Below are 12,937 nucleotides of genomic sequence, written 5' to 3' on the forward strand. Positions count from 1 at the left end.
GTTGTGTGGTAAGTAGCCTGCTTCCCAACCACATGGTTCCGGGTTCAGTCCCACTGCGTGGCATCTTGGGCAAGTGTCTTCTACTATGGCCTCAGGCTGACCAAAGCCTTTTGAGTGGATTTGGTAGATGGTGTGTGTATATGTTTGTGTGTCTGTTTGTACCACCACCATTGCTTGACAACCAATGTCGGTGTGTTTACATCCCTGTAACTTAGCAGTTCGGCAAAAGAGACCAATAGTATAAGTACTAGGCTTACAAAGAATAAGTCCTGGGGTTGATTTGTTCGGCTAAAGGTGGTGCTCCAGCATGGCCGCAGTCAAGTGACTGAAACAAATAAAAGAAAGATAAAAGAAATGTCACAGAGAGAGAGAGTCATTTAATATCCAGCTTCTATGCTTATATGGGTTGAAGGGGGTTGAAAGGATCCAATGAGCCAGGGGACTGCATTGAGCTCCAATGTCTGTTTTGGCTTGGTTCCAACAGCTGGATGTCCTCTCTAAAGCCAACCACTTTATAGCATACTGGGCATTTTTTATGTGGTGCAGAGGTTTATGGTGAATAGAAGAGAACTGAGTTCTGGTGAACTCCTACCAGTACACTAATTTCGTTACTATACTCTTCATTAACTCTCACTTTACTGACAGTACCCCTGAATGTGGCTTGTATGGCTTTTATAAGTCATTCTTCTACCCTTAACATCTTCAAGGACAATCAATTGAATGAGTGACAGACCCTGTCGAAAGTTTTCTACAGGTTGACAAATAACTAATATAGTAGTCTATTTTTAGCTAAATACTTCTGTAGTTAATGGCTACTTTAATGTAGCTGTTCTCTAAGAGACAATGACACTGCCATTTAACCCTGGGAATACATCTCCAGCTGGTTTATTCTGTGCACTTCTCACACCTGATATTTATTGCAAGAATCTTACTGAATAAACCAGCTGGTGAAAATGTCTTCCTAGGGTTAAATGGCAGTATCATTGTCTCTTAGAGGACAGCCACATTAATGTGGCCATAAGCAATACTTTTTGGTTCATATACTGCTTCTATCTCGAACAGATTTTCTAACAGACTTCTGTAGTCGTCTTACAAGAAAGAGGGCATCAGAAGTACTTTTCCCTGACACAAAATCAAACTGCATCAATGCTTTTTCCTTAATTAGTTGAGCTGTATCTCAGTAATTTTCATGACTTAGTTCAGTAGTCTGATACCTCTTTCATTACCTCTAAGTCATCTCTTTTACCCTTGTAACAGTTAACTATAATGCTGCAAACCAGTTGTTAGCAATAACACCTTTTTATACAAACTAATCAACTATACAGGTGACTAAGCCATATCCCCTTCTGCCAGATATTTTAAGTATCTCAACAGTGATTCATAACAGACCAGGGACTGTTTATATCTTTTATTGCTTTATCTATCATAATGCTGTCAACTAAGATAACTGGTCTCTCTGTTGAGTCCATGATGAGAACATCATCTTTCTCCTTTACATTCTCCACATTTAATAAACCTTTCACAGTAACACTTCAATGCCTCTTTCTTTGCAGAATTACTAAATGCAGATGCATCTTTCCACACTTCTCACCCACAATATCTCAATTCTCTCTGATAGAAGAGGACAACATCAAGGATGTATGGATCTTTCATCGCATCAATGCAAAAGGACTTTGTAAGCTGTTTCAATTTTTTTCTCTCTGGAGGAAAATGTCTTTTATTCCATTTTATTTTCACAAAAAAAATTAGCAGCATGACTACTTTTTAAATTATCAAATGTCCCCTGTTGAATATTTGTCCAACCAAATTCAACAATTTTCTTGTGCAAATTCAAAAATATTTTGATCTTTGAGAATAATTTGGTAAATATCAACCATAAAAATTTACGATTCCTGAAAACAATCCTGTTTCTTTCTTAGATGTACAAAGTAGGACTTTCACTGTTTCTTTTTCTGTTGCTACTGTGCCCAAATACACGACACACTTTGATACAAGTGTGTCACAAGTTTGTTACACATAGATAATGAGCTTGGTTACCTGCAACTCATTAGCATGACATCCCTTGTTTTGTGTTGTTCAATTCACAAATTTTCTAATACCTAAGTAAAGAAATATAAACAAAAATTCGGAAAACAGTGCGTCAAAAATTGAGTTTAAAGACAGGTTAAAAGAAGCAGAAAATGGTTTCAGTGAACCTCAATGCTGGGTGTGAAAGGGTAAGATAAATGTTAAAAGATTTGCAAATCCAGCATGGAAGCTTTTTTGTGAAATGAAGTACCCAAAAATAATAACACTTCACTGTTAAGATATCATCATCATCATCACCATCATCATTTAGCATCCATTGTCCATACTGGCATGGGTTGGACGGTTTGACCAGAGCTGGCACACTGGAGAGCTGCACCAGACTCCAGTCTGATTTGACATTGTTTCTATGGCTGCATACCCTTCCTAACTCCAACCACTTTACAGAGTGTACTGAGTACTTTTATGTGGCACTGCACAGGTGCTTTTACATGGCACTGCAATGAGTGTTTTTCACCATCAGAGGAACCGGTCTTAACACTTTTGCTGCAGAGTGTTGGTCTTCTTGAGTACAGCAAGGTGCCAGGCATCTTGGCCATTTGTCATCTTGCCTGAAAGGTTCAGTGTCCTGAGATCAATCTTCAGTACTTTGTCCCATATCTTCCTGGGTTTCCCACTTCTACATGTTCCATCTACTTTGAGGGATCAGTACTTCTTTATGGAACTATTGGCATCCATCCGCATTACATGACCAAAACAGCGCTGTTGTCTCTCATGCACACAGTAACTAATTCTTCTTAAGCCTAACTTCTCTCTCAAAACACTAGCTCTCTGTCGAACATGTATACTTACATTACACATCCAGAAGAGCATACTAGCCTCATTCCTTTCTAACCGTTGCATGACCTTTGCATTCAGGGGCCTCTGTCTCACTACCATGTAGAATTGCTGTCTGTATACATGCATCATGCAACTTTCCTTTCACTCAGAGAGAGAAACCGTTTGTTGCCAACAGAGGTACCAGCTCTGTGAATTTCCTCCATCTTATTCTTATTCTAGCTATCACACTCTCCGTGCAGAAGTTATCTACTACCTCTACTGAGTCACCAGGACTTTTGAGAGAATCAATTTCTTGGGTCTCTAAAGTTTTTATGGATCCTCTGTATCTTCCACGTACAAAAACTATCTTCTCTGATAACCTTCTTATTGCATCTCTTGTGTGTCCATAGTTTACATTGGGTACACCATATGGAGATCCTGCCTACACCATTCCTGCAAATCAAACAGGACCACCTGCCTGAGGCAAGTAAGGTCCTGTCAGTTTTCTTGCTTTCTAGGATCTAAGTTAACCTTAAGGCCCTTAAATTCCAGGTTCTGCTTCTACACCTGGAATTTTTCTTCTAACTCTGATATAGAATCTGCTACGAGGGCAAGATCATCAGCATATAGTAGTTCCTAGGGGCTGCTGGTCTTGAATTCCTTCATTATGGCCTGAAGGACAATGATGAAAAGGAAGGGAATAAGGACTGGGCCTTGATGAACCACTACCTGTACATCAAATTCTTTGCTGTACTTGTGGTTTAGTCTCACCTTACTGACAGCATCTTTGTACATCTTTATGGCCTGTACAACTTTCACCAGCTGCTCATCTATCCCTAGCTTCCTCAGAGCCCACCATATCACACAGCGAGGCAGCTGATAAGATATATTTCTTTGAATTAATAGTTATATCACTCAGTCGATTCAATAAATCTTAATTGTCAGGTTCAATTCCTCTTGATAGTTGTATCCAAAGATATGTCTTCTTGAAAGAATGTTTAATTTTTTATAGCATTCCTCAAAGTCTTTCCTGTGGTATATTGAAAGATGGCATTTGCAGATTTTTATGCCAAAAGATATTTGTATTCATCTCAACAAACCAAACCAAGGTGTTAGCAACAGTGATATCAAATACTTGATTTTGGTGGAATGCAGCTCAAAGACTAAATTTTGCTGAGAAAAGTTAAAGTTCAAGTTTGTGAGAGAAAGACAGGTTCAAAATTAGTGGTTTACTAAAAGTTCAATCAAATCTTGTAATTAATGCCTATCCTGTAGTCACCAGGTTTTACTACTACTACTACTACTACTACTACTACTACTATGACGACGACGATGACCACCACCACCACCACCACCATCACCACCACTACTACTATTGCTAATACCGCTGCTAATACTGCTGCTGCTGCTAGTGCCATCGCTAATGCCACCACCACCACTACTACTACTGCTGTTGCCAGCTTGTACTACTTGGACATAATTGAATATTCTCTGTTAACATTTTAACATTTAAACCAGCCTTATCTGGCTCAAATAGCCTACCTGTTTTATGTTACATGGAGTTTCAAATACAAATGAGGAATAAATATGCAGTGAAGAAAAGAAAAAACGAACATACTAGCCAATCATCATCATCATCATCATCATCATCGTTTAACGTCCGCTTTCCATGCTAGCATGGGTTGGACGATTTGATTGAGGACTGGTGAAACCGGATGTCAACACTATTTTTTCTGACAAATACAAGAGACAACTTTGGACATATTTCAGGCTTATTTTGACCTCATCAACAAAAACATTGACTTCACCATACTTGAAATGGTGATGAAAGCATTAGTAAATATACAAAACTGTACAAAGGTGCTTTTATGAAGGTTGGCGGGTGGTTTACTAGAAACAACAGCCAAAGTCCTTTCAAACCACACCTTAGAAAAAAACAGGCCATGTTAGGGATTGTAGTCCTGCATACTTTGTGTCTTAAATTAACCCATTAATGCATAATGTCTCCAAAATAGGACAGTCAGAATATTGCACAATACAATGAAATATTAATTTACATTTTAAACTACGTTTTTGAGAAGCAAATATCACATACAACCAAGCTTGCTTCTATATTACTATTTCTTCAATGTTATGTAACTGTAATTACTTGTAGAACAATTAAACTTTATGAATCAATTTATTAAGATGAGATGGTCATTAAGAACAACAAGACTCTCTTTTACTCTTTTACTTGTTTCAGTCATTTGACTGCGGCCATGCTGGAGCACCGCCTTTAGTCGAGCAAATCGACCCCAGGACTTATTCTTTGGAAGTCTAATACTTATTCTGTCGGTCCCTTTTGGCAAACCGCTAAGTTACGGGGACGTAAACACACCACCATCGGTTGTCAAGCGATGTTGGGGAGACAAACACAGATACACACAAACATATACACAAACATACATACATATATATATGTATGTATATATATATATATATGTGTATATATATATATATATATATATACACATATATACGACGGGCTTCTTTCAGTTTCCATCTACCAAATCCACTCACAAGGCTTTGGTCGGCCTGAGGCTATAGTAGAAGACACTTGCCCAAGGTGCCACGCAGTGAGAATGAACCCGGAAGCATGTGGTTGGTAAGCAAGCTGCTTACCACACAGCCACTCCTGCGCCTGCTGTAAAATTATACTTATTAGCATAAATAGAATTATTTATAATTCAAATTATTCAAAAAAAATTTACATGGAAAAGAATTTTTGATTACTGCAGGCCTTTTATTTTCTCATGGGTGCACGTGGCTTAGTGGTTAGGGGTGTTGGACTCATGATTGTAAGATTGTGGTTATGATTCCTGGGCCGGGCGATGCGTTACATCCTTGAGCAAAACACTTCATTTCACATTGCTCCATTTCACTCAGCTGCAAAAAGTGAGTAACCCTGCAACAGATCGGCGTCCAGTCCAGGTGAGGAATTTCTACGCCACCGAAACTAGGAAACTGGCCCTTATAAGCCTGGTATGGTTCAAGAAGGAGACATTTCTTCTTTTTATTTTTACTCACTGCACATATTTGTATTCTTTTATTCTTTTATATATTTTAGTCATTTGACTGCAGCCATGCTGGAGCACCACCTTTATTTGAGCAACTTGACCCCAGGACTTATTCTTTGTAAGCCTAGTACTTATTCTATCTGTCTCTTTTGACAAACTGCTAAGTTACGGGGACGTAAACACACCAGTATCAGATGTCATGCGATGGTGGTGGGGACAAACACAGACACACAAACATATACACACACATACACACACACACACACACACACACACACACACACACACACACACACACACACACACACACACACACACACACACACACACACACACACACACACACACATACACACATATATATGATGGGCTTCTTTCAGTTTCCGTCTACCAAATCCACTCACAAGGCTTTGGTTGGCCTGAGGCTATAGTAGAAGACACTTGCCCAAGATGCCACACAGTGGGAAGGAACCCGAAACCATGTGGTTGGTAAGCAAGCTACTTACCACACAGCCACTCCTGTGTTTTATTAATAGTTAGTTTTATGGAAGTTTTAGCACTCAGATTACTTTCTTAAATTCAATGTTTATTTACTCATATTGTTTTGAATTAATCATGAATTATTATCTCATAGCTTTGAAATTCTGATGATGTGACTGTTTAGTTTTAGAAAGACATTGTAGGGAAAGTGTAAGATGCCAGATCTGGCCAGTTTGAGTATAAAACAGGTTGAATATTTGGGCTGGATATGACTGAATTAAATGTCAACCCTTGAGCATTCAGGTTATTCTGTCAAATATAATGCTTATTTATTCTCATTATTTTGAATTAATCACACATTATCTCATAGCTTTAACATTTTGACCATGTGATTGTTTAGCTTTAGAGTGATATTTTAGAGTAGTTGTCAGAAGTTGGATCTGGTACTTTCAGTATAAAACAGAAATAATATTTCGACTGGATATGGCTAGTTTAAATGCTAAAGGGTTATATATGTTAACACTAAAACTAAAGGTCACTTATTGTTTTTCAGGTAAATGATATCTCTTGAATGACTTAATCAATCTTTAGATCTACTCATTTAGTGATGTTATGTGACATGTTAGCACTATATTGTTGTGGTGGCATAGCACAGCCATGCTGCACCTAAAACTCACGCTTCACTGCTAGGTCACATGTATCCTTCCACAGCCAGCAGTAATTGGTTGCTTTGGGTGTAGCACAACTGTGCCAAGCCACCACAGCAAAATAGTGCATATACATGAAAAGGAAAACAGCATGAATGCATTAAGCAGGAAAAAAATACAATACGACAACAAGCCCAAAGGGCCAGTTCATATATATACAGCTTTATATGGTTTCTTATGCCAATAGACATGATGACCACTGCGGGTTGTTGTGATGTCTGTTGGTGGAGATGGGGAAGGTGTGTGTAGCTGAGCTTGTGGTGAGTATGATGGTGCAATATTTGTTTCCTGTTGTACAGTGTACGAAGGAGGGAGTATGAGGCTCTGGTGTGAGAGTGTCTATATAGGTCTGCTTAAGTCTATCGACCAAGACTGTTTCTCGGAAACCATTCAAGTCTATGGTGAAATGAAAATTGGTGCATGCCAACAAGCAATAAGGTCCTGAGTAAGGGGTGGGGAGTGAGAGGACTCCTCACTGCGTCCTTATGTACAAAAATGTGAGTCCGTAAGGCAATAACGCTCGGGACCAAAGATTTTACTGTTTGATGTTGAGTGCTCATTGGTGGCAGTTCTTGAAAATATGCATACAGGCGGTTAACATAAAGTGCTGGATCTTGAATAGTAAGATCAACTGGAGCAAGCATCTGTCCTGGCAAAGACAAGGGAGCACCATAAAGCAGCTCAGATGGAGAGAAACCAAGGCCTTCCTTAACCGATGTTTGAATACAGAGGAGAACAATAGGAAGATACTCAGTCCAATGCAGAGTATCAAGAGAGGCTGACAAAGCAGCTTTCAGTTTGCAGGAGGGTATCATGTTAGCACTATTTTGTTGTGGTGGCATAGTACAGTCGTGCTATGTCCAAAATATCCAATCACTGCTGGCCATGGAAGGATACATGTGACCCAGCGGTGAAGTACAAGTTTTGAGAGGCAATAATCAGCTCCTGAGAAGACATTGAGATGTAAACACATCAGTTGTTCGTCCAAATGACAAAATGTTGCTGAATTAACACCAATCAGAAAACAGCATTCACACAACTATGGGATTTCTGTCTCACCTCACGACCACTACAAAACTCATTGGATATTTTAGATTTTCAGCCAAGTACTGAATCTAACTACCTTGATGTTTATTAAGGAATTAACTCATGTCTTGCTACACCCTGTTGCCTTGAACACTTATTTCTGTTGTGCCTACTACTTCATGTGTGATCAAGGAATAAATCGTTATGTTTATTAACAAAAAAAAAACATTGCCTTCTGATATTTATCGTTACTATCATGTAAAACATACATTTATACATTTGTAGGAAAATGTGATTTAGCACTTGCTGGGTGCTTTACAATTCCATACGTAGTTCATGGAAGGAAAAAGCGAGGACAAAATCTCTCTGAACAAATAACAATGATAATTTATTTTGCCTGAATAAGCATCTTATCTCTGGACATCGGTAACCTGGACACCTTGGTGTGGAAGCAGCAGGGTTGGTAGTTAGATACAACACAAAAATATGAAGGCATTTTCACAGACTCGCAACATCGCTCGCCATCAGAATTCCAGCTCCACGGAGCTGGTCTAAGTTGCGTCCTGCCAGGTCAACAGCCAGGGCCGAAGAGGGTGAATGGCAGTGAAGCCTAGCTGCTGCTGATGATTGTGCATGCGCATAAGGGGCTTCCCTTAGATCTCCGGAAAGCTCTAATCCTATGCGCATGCATGGATGAATGTTCCAAAATGGCGTCTAGAACCAGGCGTCATTACACATTTCAAACCTTCTTACATGCACACACCTAAATATACTTTTCTAAAGTGGTAATCCTAATTCTTAATTTTCCTCTTGTTACAGTGACAATATACACACAGGAAGGCTGTTTCAAAACATTATGCAATGTTCTGCTGTGGAAGTGAGTGTGAGAACAAAGATTATAGAAAGAAAATACAGAAAGTAGGCAGACATCCGAAAAATAAAATAATTGTGAAAAATTATTCCTAATAAGAGAAGTTATGGCTGTTTTTGCCTGGTAAGCGACAGGAAACGCTCCTCTGTCTTTCATTCAATTGTTGAGCAAGATCTCACTTCTAAAGGGCTTCCATTTTAAAACAGGTAAAACAGGTATTAATGTCAAGGGCTATCTTGTAAAATTTGAAATGTTTGTTTGGTAAGTAGTAGATATTTAACAATCCAAATGTAGACATGAAGCATTAGAAAGCTAATTATAAATAGATAAATGTGGTGTGTGAAAAAAAGTACTACAGATGTGATATCAGCTTATCCACCTTTCAAATGCATGGAAGATGATAAAGATGATATTAAAAAAAATTGTTTAGTGAGGAAAACAGCGTGTGACCAACAGTACTGTGGTCAACAATTGTCTCTTTAGAAACTTGTAACCAATTGTATCAAATAAACGGAAGCCCATGGGAGCAAAAAGAGCTATGTGGTTTGGATGTTTTCTTCCTACTTGTGGTTCCTGTTTCAATCTCACTGCACAGCCCTTTGGGAAAATGTATTTTCTACTATAGCCTCAGATTAACAAATGCTTTATGAGAGGAATTAAGTTGATTGAAACTGTGGAAGATTTTCATACATACATACATACATATATATATATATATATTTGTATTCTATTTGCATTTATTGGTGTCTAATTGTTGAAAATAGTTAACTAAATTCTTTTAAAACTGAATTCTTTATTGATATCTGCCTGGATTTTTTAATCCCTTTTTTCTTATATATATGGTGCAGCCATTGGCTCTCCAGACCTCAGTCAAACCATCCAACCCATGCCAGCATGGAAAATGGATGTTAAACAATGATGATGATATTATACATACATACATACAAACATACATACATACATACATACATACATACATACATACATACATACATACATACATACATGCGTACATACATATATTTATATATATACATACACAAGTAAGCACAGAAATGCAAAACAAGGTGGAAAAATAGTACTCGAATACAAAAGGTGGAGTAATATGCTTTTATTAAAGCTGCAAAAATTTTCACAAACTGTTACTCAAAGTTTCCCGTTACTGTTCATCAGAGAGTTGTAATCATACTAAATTAAAGTTAGTATGATCACAACTGTGATCTTCCAGGAAAATGTTATAACTTTCCATCACCTTTTATCCTATTTTCAAATTGTAAATTTAACCGGAATATATTCAGTGCTGAATTTTATTCTGTATAAACACATGTACCGAGATGCAATTCGAAAAGCCCGCCTCTTACATGGATATATAAGTGTGAACAATTCTATGTACTATGCTGGATACATTTGGTGTTCGTCTGGTATGTTGATTTTTTGTTCATTTTTATGTGTCTTGATTATGCCTGCACTGACGATTAAAAAGTGCATTTTTTGCACTAATTATGAAATCCTATGATCTGCAGCTGAATCTGTTTTTAAAAGGCTCACTTCAAGAGTTGCATTCCCTTGTGTTCAGTACAATATGTTTATTATGGTAGTTTTGACTTTAAGAGTCCCCCCCTAGCATGAAGCATTTATGTATAGTAATGTCCTTAATATAGATAAATATATTTAATGGGAATAATTAATAAATTTTTCCCTTATGAGGTTTTTCACACTAACTACTTGATAAATTCTTACAAAGATTTTATCCTATTTTTAAATTGTATATGTTGTTATTATTTGTATATTCTCCCACATATAATACACGCTCACGTGGTCGCACCAGCTAATCCTGTCTCCTCTCATCACACACTACCAACTTTTGGATTCTACCTTCTTTCCTTCTGGATCTGGACTGTTTGATTCTGAACTTTATACCCTCCGGCTGCACCTCTCCTACCCACGGATTACACTGGACCCATCTTCTGATTGGAAATCGCTTCAATATACCACGACGTCTAAAAAACTTTTGAACTTTTCCACTTTTGTAAACCTCCTTTATCATCCTTTTTTCTCCTTGTCTCCGTATTCTTTCTGTTGAAGAGCGTAGCTCGAAACGTCAAAGACTTTCCGTATTCCCGAGCGTCATACTAATATATACTTTTGTTATTTACACCACCTGTCCTCGTCTGTTGTTATTATTTGTATATTCTCCCATATATATATGATTGCTTCATTTTGACAGATGATAGCCGTCCCATCAACACATCATACCCCTTCACACACCACAATCCCTCTGTTGATGAGCCCTCAGATGAAGTTTAAGAGCAGCTGCTGACTGACAGTGTTTAAAACACAAGTGACAGATACTATTCAAGTTTCTTCTACATCTTTACTCTTTGGAACCTGATTCTTTAGCAAATGTCTTTTAAGTTCAGATATTGTTATACAAGTTTTATGACATATGACACAAGTCGTAAGAGGTGGTTGGTGTTCAAGATTATTACGTACCTGTGCATTTCGATTTTCATGTGACTTCATATGATTCATGTCTCCTGCTTTTGACAACAGAATATGATAACACAATACATATCCAGTATTCACTGTTGATTTCAGTTTCAACTGTTCCTTTCTGACAGGCCCCTTTATGCTCAGAATGCTGAATCCTCTTTTCCTCCCAGTCCTAACAGTACCTCTCCACTTGTTCCAATCTAGGGCATTATTTTCCCAATCACTTTTGTTCATATCTAGTTTCTTCAGGTTTTCTTTCACACAGTCTTTATACCATTTCCTCAGCTTATGTTGTGGTCACTTTCCAGAGTTGATCTCACCATAAAAAAGCCACTTTGGCAATTACTCAGCTTTCATTCTAGTAACACGTCCAGTCCATCTCATTTGAGCCAAGACGATCTGTTGTTCAATTGAGCTACAATATATCATGTGCAAAACTTCTGTGTCTGGTACAAAACATTCTCATACAAAACAGTTCCACTTGACTCCCAAGACACAGCTGAGGCACTTTTGGTGAAATTTCTTCAGCATTTTCTTATGATGTCTCACTTGAATAAAGAAGTGCAGTCAATACACACGTTTTACTGACACTGATTTTTGTCTGTAAGGAAATACCTCCATCCACCCATATTCACTTTTCTAGCTTTCCAAATACAACACTTCCTTTCCCTATTTGATAGTATATCTCTTCATCAAGACCACCATCTCTTAACTGTTTTTCCAAAGTAAACAAGTTTCAATGACTTCAAACGTTTTTCCATTCATAAAAATGTTTTGTTCAGAATACAGTTGTCCTGACATGGGAGTAAACATTACTTTAGTTTTCTCAAGACTAATTACGTAGACATGCAGTAGAAAATTTGTCCATTATATGCTGCATATTCTTCTCTGAGTGTGCCAACAAATCAGCATCATCAGCACAAAGCAATTCTAGTCTTTGCTTTGCAGTTAAATTAGGTAAGATTAAAAATGCAGCCAGATGTCCAAAATCTGATTCTGGTTCACCTGTTACAATTTTTGAAGGCATACTAAAGCAATATTGCAAAATAAAAGAGAAAGCATAGGAGCAGGAATATCTCCCTATTTGACACCGCTGTCCACTGAAAATTTGCAAGACAGAGCTCACCATTAAAGACTACCTGAGCTTTTATGCTTCTATGGAGTTCCTTAAAGATGCACGTAAAAAGTGTTGGACCACCAATTTAAAAAAAATTTATATATCTTATTTTACTTATATTCAAAATTGTTTTAAATTTTGATATACATACATACATATATATATATGTATATATATGTATATATATACATACATACATACATATATATGTATGTATACATACATACATATATGTATATATGTGTGTGTATATATATATATATATATATATATATATATATATATATATATATATATATATATATATATATATATATATAATGATTGATATGGAAGATGGACT

At 37.3% G+C, this 12,937-nt stretch overlaps 1 long non-coding RNA gene across 1 annotated transcript; it reads left to right on the top strand.

Moving 5' to 3' along the window:
* The first annotated feature begins 1,447 nt into the window (after positions 1-1,447).
* Positions 1,448-9,413, top strand: LOC128249631 (uncharacterized). The gene is made up of 3 exons (XR_008265749.1): positions 1,448-1,675; positions 5,951-6,018; positions 8,933-9,413. It is a non-coding gene; the product is annotated as an uncharacterized LOC128249631 (long non-coding RNA).
* The last annotated feature ends 3,524 nt before the right edge of the window (positions 9,414-12,937 follow it).

The sequence above is a fragment of the Octopus bimaculoides genome, chromosome 16, assembly GCF_001194135.2.
Source record: "Octopus bimaculoides isolate UCB-OBI-ISO-001 chromosome 16, ASM119413v2, whole genome shotgun sequence".
NCBI classification, from domain to species: Eukaryota; Metazoa; Mollusca; class Cephalopoda; order Octopoda; family Octopodidae; genus Octopus; species Octopus bimaculoides.